Source organism: Pseudorca crassidens, chromosome 9 (assembly GCF_039906515.1).
Source record: "Pseudorca crassidens isolate mPseCra1 chromosome 9, mPseCra1.hap1, whole genome shotgun sequence".
In the NCBI taxonomy this organism is placed as follows: Eukaryota; Metazoa; Chordata; class Mammalia; order Artiodactyla; family Delphinidae; genus Pseudorca; species Pseudorca crassidens.
In genome coordinates this window covers 5529749-5539863 of record NC_090304.1, presented here as the reverse complement: position 1 = coordinate 5539863, position 10115 = coordinate 5529749, and positions in this window count along the sequence as shown.

The window sequence follows — 10115 nt, the reverse complement described above, 5'->3', positions numbered from 1 at the left end:
GGAAGAGGTGGGAAGGATCCTCCCCTAGAGGCTTCGGAGGGAGCACGGCCCTGTGACACCTTGATTTCAGACTCCTGCCCTCCAAAACTGTGAAAGAATAAACATCTGGTTTTTAAGCCACCAAGCTTGTGTAATTTGTTACGGCCGTCTTAGGAAATTGATCCAATAGATGTGCAAAGGCATTTACAATTGTTTTACTTTACGTTCTCCCAGTTGCTCTCGAGGCTGACCATATTGTCATTGGCGTGTGGGCCATTCAGGCTTCCTGTCAGTTCAGTTTTTTGCTCAGTTTCCTATTGTTTATTTTTCTTTTGTCTTACTGGTTTGTAGGAATTCTCTATATATTCGCAACAGTAATCCTTTGCCAAGCATCTTTTTAAAATTAATTCACTTTATTTTCTAGAGTAGTTTTAGGTTTACAGCAAAATTGAGCAAAAAATAAAGAGAGTTCCCTTTGTCCCCCCTCCACGCACACCGTCAGCATCCTCCACCAGAGGGGTACATTTGTTACAACCAACAAACCTCCCCTGACACACCATCATCCCCCAAACATGAACGTTGTCCAGACCACAAAAGTGACTAAGCGTTCCACTATCCTGGCTAGTATGGGTAACTGCTGGACCAATTACAGCTTTACCCTCATTCTAGTCTATACTCGCTACAGATAAGATTTATTCAGATACCCAACCATAGAAATAGCCCTGCTTCTTGTGTTTTTTTAAATTAATTAATTAATTAACTTTTGGCTGCATTGGGTCTTCTTTGCTGCGTGCACACTTTCTCTAGTTGCAGCGAGTGGGGACCATCTTCATTGTGGTGCACAAGCTTCTCACTGTGGTGGCTTCTCTTATTGCGGAGCACGGGCTCTAGGCGCATGGGCATCAGTAGTTGTGACACGTGGGCTCAGTAGCTGTGGCTCGCAGGTTCTAGAGCTCAGGTTCAGTAGTTGTGGTGCATGGGTTTAGTTGCTCCATGGCATGTGGGATCTTCTCGGACCAGGGCTCGAACCCGTGTCCCCTGCATTGGCAGGCAGATTCTCAACAACTGCGCCACCAGGGAAGTCCCAGCCACCGCAATAAGAAGCCCGCGCACCATAACAAGGAGTGGCCTCCACTCTCTGCAACTAGAGAAAGCCCACGCACAGCAAAGAAGACCCAACGCAGCCAAAAATAAATAACAAGTAAAGTAAATATTAAAAAAAAAAAGAAATGTCCCTGATGGCTGCAGCCTCTGCTGTGTTTTGAATGATGAACTTCTTTTTTCAAATGTTTATTTATTTATTTTTTGGCTGCATTGGGTCTTCATTGCTACGCGTGGTCCTTCTCTAGTGGTGGCGAGCAGGGGCTACTCTTCGTTGCGGTGCGTGGGCTTCTCATTGTGGCGGCTTCTCTTGTTGCGGAACACAGGCTTTAGGCGTGAGGGCTTCAGCAGTTGTGGCACTGGGGCTTAGTAGTTGTGGCACGGGGGCTCTAGAGCACAGACTCAGTAGTTGTGGCACACGGGCTTAGTTGCTCCGTGGCATGTGGGATCTTCCCGGACCGGGGCTCGAACCCATGTCCCCTGCATTGGCAGGCAGATTCTTAACCACTGCGCCACCAGGAAGTCCCTGAATGATGAACTTCTTAATGGATTTGCCCTTGGGCACACACTGGGCACAGTTGGTGCAACGAGTAGGCTGCATGTTGCCACAGCCCTTTTAGGCACAACTATTGTTCCTTCTTTTCCTGGTCATCTTGGAAGCAGGACCCGAGAGCTGGAAAACTGAATAATTTTTAATATGGCAATACTCCCCAAAGCGATCTATGATACAATGTAATCTCTATCAAAACTGCAATGTTTTGCAGAAATGGAAAAGCCAATCCTCATACATAATTGCAAGGGGCTCTAAATAGCCAAAAATATACTTAAAAAGAAAACCAAAGAGGACTTACATTTCCTGATTTCTCAACTTACTTCAAGTTATAGTAATCAAAAACAGTTTGGGGGCTTCCCTGGTGGCGCAGTGGTTGAGAGTCTGCCTGCCGATGCAGGGGACGCGGGTTCGTGCCCCAATCCGGGAAGATCCCACATGCCGCGGAGCGGCTGGGCCCGTGAGCCATGGCCGCTGAGCCTGCGCGTCCAGAGCCTGTGCTCCGCAACGGGAGAGGCCACAACAGTGAGAGGCCCGCGTACCGCAAAAAAAAAAAAAAAGTTTTGTTCTGGCTTAAGGACAGACATATAGACCAATAGAATAGCACCGAGAGACTAAAAATAAACCCAAACATCTATGAGCAATCGATTGCCAACTAGGTGCCAATATCACTCAGTAGGGAAAGAATAGTCTCTTCAACAAATGGTGCTGGGTTACCAGGACAACCACAGGCCAAAGAAGCTGAATACCTACCTCACTCCACGTATAAAAATTAACTCAAAATGTATCAACAACCTAGTATGGGAGCTAAAACAATAAAACTCTTAGAAGAAAACAGGGATGGGGGGGACTCCCCTGGTGGTCCAGTGGTAAAGAATCTGCCTTCCAATGCAGGGGACGCAGGTTCCCTGGTCGGGGAACTAAGATCCCACGTGCCGCAGGTCAACTAAGCCTGCACGCCGCAACTACTGAGCCCACGTGCCTCAGCTAGAGAAAGAAAACCCCACACGCCACAACTAGAGAGAAGCCCGCACACTGCAGAGAAGATCCCGGGTGCTGCAACTAAGACCCAACGCAGCCAAAAATAAAAATAATAAATACATAAATAAATTAATTAATAAAATAATAAAAGAAAATAAAACTTCTAAAAAAGAGAGAGAGAATACAGTGGGAAATATATTGCACTCTACTTAAAAAAAAGAAAACATAGGGATGAATCTTCATGACCTTGGATTTGACAATGGATTCTTAAATTTGACACCAAAAGCACAAATAACAAAAGAGCAAATAGATAAATTGGGCTTCACAAAAATTTAAAACTTTTGTGCATCAAAGGACATTATTAAGAAAGGGAAAAGACAACCTACAGAATGGGAGAAAATATTTGCAATTCCTATATCTGGTAAGGGTTCTATATCTAGAATATATGAAGAACTCTCACAAGTCAGCAACAAAAAGGCAAACAACACAATTTAAATATGGACAAAGTACTTGAATAGACATTTCTCCAAAGAAGATGTACAAATGACCAAAAAGCATATGGAAAGACGTCTAACCTCATCGATCATTATGGAAATGCAAATCAAAACCACAATAAGATACCACTTCACCCCCATTAGGATAGCTATAATGAGATGACAACAATAAAACCCCATAAAAACAGAAAATAACAAGTCTTGGTTAGGATGTGTAGACATTAGAATCTTCATACATCGCTGGTGAGAATATAAAACGGTGCATCTGCTTTGGAAAACAGTTTGCAAGTTTCTCAAAAAGTTTAACATAGATACCACACGACTAAGCAATTCCACTCCTAGGTGTATACCCCCCAAAACTGAAAACAGGTGTTCAAACAAATATTTGTTCATAAATGTTCATGGAAGCATTATTCACAGCAGCCAAAATATGGAAACAACCCAAATGTCCATCAATGGATGAATGGATAAACCAAATATGGTATAGCCATACAATAGAATATTATTCTGCCATAGAAAGGAATGAAGTTTTGCTGTGAACTTAAAACTGCGATAAAAAATAAAGTCTATTTTTTTTAAATGAAGTAGTGATACATGTGCTACGATATGGGCGAAACTTGAAAACATTATGTTAAGTGGAAAAAAAACAGATACCAAACATACTGCATGCTTCCTTTTACATGAAATGTCTAGAATAGGCAAAGCCATAGAGACAGAAAGCAGACTGTTGGCTGCCAAGGTCTGGGGACAGGAAAAATGGGGAGTGATTGCTGAATGGGTACAGGGTGTTCATCTAGTGGTGACGAAAATGTTTTGAAACTAGAGAGGGGTATGGATTGCATAATATCACAAATGCAGAAAATGCCACTGAATTGCGACTTTAAAATGGTGAGTTGCGTGTTATTTGAATTTTGTTTCCATGAAACTAAAAGACTATTGTTCCATCGGCTCATGCTCTTTCTGCTTCTTCTCTTGTTTACTCCCATCTGAGCCCTGAGATGCCTGGAATTCTGGCTGATGCCTTGACTGCAGTCTTATAACCTCAGTGCAGGATAACTGCCATAGACATTCCCGTTAAAAGAGGGAGAAAATGTGAGGCACGGTGGACCAGACTGGTCCAGAGCAATTCTTTTTTTTTTTTAAATATTTATTTATTATTTATATTTATTTATTCATTTTGGCTGTGCCGGGTCTTAGTTGTGGCATGCAGGATATTTAGTTGAGGCGTGCAGACTTCTTAGTTGTGGCATGCACGCAGAATCTAGTTCCCCCACCAGGGATCGAAACCAGGACCCCTGCATTGGGATCATGGAGTCTTACTCACTAGACCGCCAGGAAGTCCCATGGTCCAAAGCAATTCTGCAATCCAGCCAGGAACATGCTGGAAGTTCCTTGATCAGCTTCCAAGGTTTGGGAAGAATTCTCCATGGCTCTTGGCTCTGCTCTCTGGGTCCTGGTCGTCTGAGTCCTTCCTTTTTCATGAAAGGAAGCATGTGTTTGCAGCTGAGTGGTTTTCTCAGCCTACTTCCTGCCGGTAGAATTTGATGGATTCGGCAGGGTTCTGACGGCCTCTTTTTGTTTTGAATTGTCTGCGTCCTTTCAGTCCAAGCTGGCGAAATTTCTCAAAAACTTTGTGGGAATTCTGTGACTCTCACTGAAGTTCAGTCCATGTGATGAAAGGTACACCCACAGTTCTTTCTGAGGTAAGTCCTTCTCTATGTGGAGCTCCAGCAGAGAGGGCTAAGGGATTACCCTGTTAACCTTCTTGGAGGCCCCACTGTTCAATCGGGGCCCTCCCGTGTGGCACACCGTCACCCTCAGCAACTTGCATTCACCTTGGACCAGGCACAGTGCACCTGTGTTCCACTCCCCAGGATACCTGAAGAGCCCAGCTGTGGCATGAAATCCATGCAGACAGACCCTCGGTCACATGTAGTTGTCCGCAGAATCCAAGTGTGACATTTTATTGACAACACTTTCCACAGAAGTGTCCAAATACTTTTTTTTTTTTTTTTTTTCTGGCTGCACTGTGTGGCTTGCAGGATCGTAGTTCCCTGACCAGAGATTGAACCAAAGCCCTCAGCAGTGAAAGCGTGGAGTCTTAACTACTGGACCACCAGGGAGTTCCCCCAAATGCTTATTAAAGAGTTTTCTAATAATATTTCTTAGGCCTACTTGGATTTTTTTTTTTCCTACTTGGATTTTTGAGGTGACATATTCCCATTTACAAATTTCATGAAAACTATTTATACAAGCAGGATACAAGATTCATGATACAGATTCAGAAATCTGTTGCTTTTCTATACACTAATAATGAAACATCAGAAAGAGAAAGTTAAAAAAAAATCCCATGTAAAATCACATCAAAGAGAATAAAATACCTAGGAATAAACTTAACCAAGGAAGTGAAAGAACTGTACACCGAAAACTATAAAGCATTGATGAAGGAAATTGAAGATGACTCAAAGAAATGGAAAGATATCCCTTGCTCTTGGATTGGAAGAATCAATATTATTAACATGGCCACACTACCCAAAGCAATCTACAGACTTAATGCAATCCCTATCAAAATACCCAAGACATTTTTCCCAGAACTAGAACAAATAATCCTAACGTTTATATGGAACCACAAAACACCATGAGTTGCCAAAGCAATCCTGAGAAAAAAGAACACAGCTGAAGGTATAACCCGCCCAGGCTTCAGACTATACTACAAAGCGACAGAAATCAAAACAGCATGGTGGGACTTCCCTGGTGGTGCAGTGGTTAAGAATCCATCTGCCAATGCAGGAGACACAGGTTTGAGCCCTGGTCCGGGAAGATCCCACATGCCGCGGAGCAACTAAGCCCATGTGCCACAACTACTGAGCCTGTGCTCTAGAGACTGCGAGCCACAGCTACGGAGACCGCATGCCACAACTACTGAAGCCTGTGCGCCTAGAGCCTGTGCTCCACAACAAGAGAAGCCACTGCAATGAGAAGCCCATGCACCGCGACAAAGACCAAATGCAGCCATAAATAAATAACTAAATAAATTTATTAAAAAAAAAAACAAACAGGGCTTCCCTGGTGGCACAGTGGTTAAGAATCCACCTGCCAGTGCAGGGGACACGGGTTCGAGCCCTGGTCGGGGAGAATCCCACATGGTGCGGAGCAACCAGGCCCGTGCACCACACTACTGAGCTTGAGCTCTAGAGCCCGTGAGCCACAACTACTGGGCCCACGTGCCACAACTACTGAAGCCCACACGCCTAGAGCCTGTGCTCCACAACAAGGGAAGCCACTGCAATGAGAAGCCCATGCACTGCAACCAAGAGTAGCCCCTGCCTGCCACAACTGGAGAAAGCCCGGGCAGTAACAAAGACCCAACGCAGCCAAAAATAAATAAATTAAAAAAAAAAATGTGGTGTATATATATATATATATATATATATATATATATATATATATATACACATACGATAGAATATGACTCGGCCATAAAAAAGAATGAACTACTGCCATTTGCAGCAACATGGATGGACTTGGTATTATGCTCAGTGAAATAAGTCAAAGACAAATATTATATGATATCACTTACACGTGGAATCTAAAAAATAATACAAACGAATGTATATGCAAAACAGACTCACAGACATAGAAAACACACTTGGGGTTACCAAAGAGGGAAGGCGGGGGGGCAAATTAAGGGTATGGGATTAATAGATACAAACTACTCTATACCAAGTAGATGAGCAACAAAGATTTATTGTATAGCACAGGGAATTACACCCATTACCTTGTAATGACCTATAACGGAATATAATCTGCAAAAAATACTGAATCACTGTGCTTGTTCACCTGAAACTAATACAATATCATAAATCAACTATACTTCAATTTTAAAAAAAAGGAAAAAAGAAACCTAATTATACAAGTTCTCAGAAGTCTGCTCGTCATAAATGGAGCCCACCTGGGCACAAGCCCTCAAGGTTCCATTGCGCCCCAGTGACCCGCACGTGTCCACACGGGCCACACAGGCAGAGGTCTGAACCGCAGCTCATCTGAGTCTTGGCAGGAAGCTATAATCCACCAGGACTCCAGAGGGTGGGAGGCCTGTGGGAGCTGCTGCGAGGCCGTCTGCCTCTCGCCCACCTACCCACCTTGGAGGCTGTCCTGAGAGCTTCTTATCACCTCCAGTCTGATGAGGCCTGAGGCTTTCTGCTGCCCTCCTCAGAAGAAAGCACAGGATAAAAAGCCACTCAGCAGTGGTCTAGAATCAGCTCCCCAGCTGCAGGGTCTCCCACAGCAGCCTCGCAGTCTGGGCCCCTTGAGCTCGGAGCGAGTGACAAGGACCTCCAGGGGCTGGCACCTTGGGCTTATTCTCCTTTTCACTGTCCATGGAAATAATATGCCTTGAATCTAAAAGTGGCTCATTGTGCCTTTACCAGCCAAACCAGTCGGGTTGACCCTGGCTTGGCCTTGTCTTGGGTATGAGCTTGACCAGCCGTACCATCACCTACAGGCAGACCTCGGAGACCCTGCAGGTTCTGTTCCACACCCCACAAGGAAGCAAGTATCGTAATAGAGCAAGTCTCGCAAGAAATTTTTTTGGTTCCCCAGCGCATATAAAACTTCTGTTTACATAACAGCTCGCTGGTTCTGACCTGATGACCTTTCAGACAGCTGCGCATATGTCTTAGGTCAGGAAGGTGGGCCACAGAAGCTTCCTTGCTACAGTAAAGACGACATCTCTAGGATAAAGCCAGACCTGGGTCATCTGGCATAGTCTCGCCCCACCCCTTCCCCATCCCCACCCCCGCCCTTGGTCCCTTGCCCGAGACTATGATGCTGGGCGAGGCCACCCCTGTCCCAGAGTCGTTAACCACTTTGGGGTCCCCTAGGAATAAGTGAGTAAACAAGAAAGGGGCTCCCTGAGAGCGGCGGTTCCCTCTCTCGTGGGCCTTCCCTGATCAACACGGGGCAGCTCAGCTGGACGAAGCGGGTGCTACTGTTAGCACCAGAGCAGGACCCTGACTAGCCGGGGCCTCGTGCGCACTTCTCCTGACTCCTGGGCTGTGCTGATGGGTTGGCTGTCTCTAAAAGCAAAACTACAACATCTGTTGCCTCATAAGCCGTAATATCCAACACAAAAGGATTTGCCCATGTGCCAAATTTTGAAACTTCAACAACTATCAGAAGGTCTCCCCTTCTCATAAAAGGCTCATAGCCTGAACAATACCCTCAGGAAAATGTCCACGTTCACAAGCTTGCTCCGCATCCTGTAAGGGATGGAGACCAGACTGACCCTCTAAATATAAACCCGAAGACCCTCTAAATATCGACTTTCACTTTTGGTATCCTGCTGACATAGATCAACCTAAGTTGCAGAATTTATCAAAAATACGGACTTCCCTGGCGGTCCAGTGGTTAGGAGTCCGAGCTTCCATTGCAGGGGCACGGGTTCGATCCCTGGTCGGGGAACTAAGATCCCACAAGCTGTGCAGTGTGGCAAAAAAAAAAAAATTATCAAAAATATAAAATGCATAATTAACAATTCTAACGCAAATTTCTCACAGTACAGGTGAGAATCAAAATCAGCACATCATGAAGTGTCTTCCAGTAGGAGGTGCTCCCAAGTCCTGAATATGCAGATATTAAGCAAGCCCCCACCCGCCTATTCCAAGTCCAGGCCTTCCACCTCCTCAGACCTTTAAACCCAGGCGGTTACACAAGAACCGCTGCTCAGCCTTCTGCCTATTCCTTCAGTACGTCTTGGGTCTGGGACGCTGCCACGCATCGGGGCACCCTGCTCATGTCTGAAATACTCAGTGGGCCATCTTTTGGTCTCAGAGCCCAGCCCCTCCCCCTGGGCGACTGCTTACTTTCTTGAGAGCTCAGCTATGTATTTGAAAATCAATTTGTTTCTGATCCAGGATCTCTAGGTGTTTCTAGCAGGAGACTTTTCAGGCTCTCTAACACGTCATTGAGAAGTTAAAGATAGTTAAAATCTTACACTGTAGAGTCTTGGAATCAGATAATTTTGAAATTACCCTGGTGCAAGGACTTCCCTGGTGGCGCAGTGGTTAAGACCCCACGCTCCCAATGCAGGGGGCCTGGGTTCGATCTCTGGTCAGGAAACTAGATCCCACGTGCATGCTGCAACTAAGAGTTCTCATGCCACAACTAAGGAGTTTGCATGCTGCAACTAAGACCCAGCACTACCAAATAAATAAATATTAAAAAAAAAACATTCAATACCAACATTGTGAATGTACTAACTGTCACAAAAGTGTTCACTTAAAAATAAAAAAAGATAAAATAACCCTGGGGAAGATTGACGAAATCACAGAAACTGAGACCATGACACAGAGTCTGATCTTCCACTTCGGAGTCCAGACCTCTGCCCGGTCGCCTTATCCAGAGGTGACAGAGACATCAATGTCATACTTTACAACCAGGCCTGGAGCTGCCAAGGGGCTCCATCATTCACATCTGATGGCTTAATTAGGCTTTCCAAAAGAACTGGCCTGCTGGGGCTTGCGGCGGTGACAGTTACCCCGCTTGTCCTGGGTGTGTGTGTGTGTGTTGCTTGTCATGGGTGTGGCCTGTTACGTGTGTCTGTCTGTGGGTCTTGTCCGTGTGCCAGGAGCAGCGAGAGGAGGTATGGAGTCTTCTGATGGGGAACTTACCTTGGTGTGAGGCATGTGATCGGAAGCCGCGCTCCCTCCGTGTGCCTGGGCCACGCTTTCATTTGCTCATCACCGGAAATGACTCTGAAATGAGACCAGTTGTAGAACCATCCTCATCCCCTCCCCCACCTTGCCCGGCATGCCCAGGGGCCCACACGCTTCCAAATGGCACCCTGCCCTGCATTCACAGGCCTATTGCCCAAGCATCTGGTTGCCCATCTCTGACCGGAATTTAGCTGGAATCCTGCCAGGAGAATGTTGCCACATCTGCCGTCAGAGAAGTTCCGTTCCATGCCAGAGGCGGGTGGGGAACGGGAAGGACAGAGTGCTGGTCACACC